This window comes from Elephantulus edwardii, unplaced genomic scaffold (genome assembly GCF_000299155.1).
Source record: "Elephantulus edwardii isolate Elephantulus edwardi_28Jun2011 unplaced genomic scaffold, EleEdw1.0 scaffold00061, whole genome shotgun sequence".
Taxonomy (NCBI): domain Eukaryota; kingdom Metazoa; phylum Chordata; class Mammalia; order Macroscelidea; family Macroscelididae; genus Elephantulus; species Elephantulus edwardii.
Window position 1 is genome coordinate 9,464,104 of NW_006399811.1, and position 1,279 is coordinate 9,465,382.

The following is a 1,279-nucleotide window of genomic DNA, read 5'->3' on the forward strand; positions in this document are numbered from 1 at the left end:
AATAATTTAAGTAGAATTGGTGATGGTTTATCTCTGAATGTTTTATAGAATTCATCGCTAAAGTCAGCCGGGCCAAGACCTTTTCTTTTTGGAAGCCCTTTAAAGAGTTTTCAATTTCTTCTTTTATGATGGGTCTGTTCGCTTCTGTCTATGTCTGTTTGAGCAGGGTGTGAGTTTCTAGGAATTTGTCCATTTCCTCTAGGGTTCAAAATTTATCAGAGTATAGCTTTTTATAATATTCAGTTATTACTGATTTAATTTCGGCTGGTTCTTTTGTGATGCTCCTTCTTTCATTTCTTATTTGAGTTATTTGTATCTTTTCTTAAGGTTGTCAGACATTTGTCTATTTTGTTAACCCTATCAATGAACCAGCATCTGATTTTGTTGTTAATTATTTTTCTATTTTCTATTCCAATGATTTCAGCTGTTATCCTTATCATTTCCTTTCTTTTAGAGGCCGTGGGATTAGCTGCTTGTTCTTTCTCCATTTGCTTGAGTTGTTGAATTAAGTAGGGTATTTTCCTTTCCTTTTTTTAAATGTGTTTGCTTATTGGTATTATTCACCTTCTGAAGACTGCTTTCATCTTGGAGCTTTTGATATGATTTATTTTCATTATCATTCATTTTGAGGAACTTTTTAATTGCATTTTTTTATTTCTTCTCTAACCCAGTAGTGTTATTTAGCTTCCACAAAGGTGTTCTTTCCATTCTCCTCTTATTGTTAATTTCTATCTTTATGGCATTCTGGTTTGAGACGATACTATGTGTTATATCATTATTTTTTTAATTTGTGTTCCAATATGTGGCCAGTTCTGGAGAATGTACCATGTGAATTTAAGAAAGTAAATTGAATTTTTGTTGTGTCAAGTACCCTGAGTATGTTTGTGAGGTCAAGTTGGCTGATTGTATAGTTTAGTTTTTCTACATCTTTATTGAGTTTCTTTTGAGTTGACCTCTCCTTTGGTGAGAGTGGTTTGTTGAAGTCTCCTACTGATATTACGGCAGTGTAATTTTTTCCCCTTCATGTCTGTTAACCATTGTTTTATGTATTTTTTCAGATCTATCATTATGATTATAGAACATACCATGGAGTGCCAAGAAAACAAATAAGTTTGTCTTTGAGAGGGAGAAAACAAGTCTGACCTTGGAGGCTAGGATTTTGAAACTCTACCTTACTTTTGAAACTCTACCAACAGTGTTGGCTGGAGCTTCCCGACTAAATCAAGCCTGGAAGCAGGAGCAGCATCCACTTCCAAAATGGCTTGCCTCCGGAAACTCT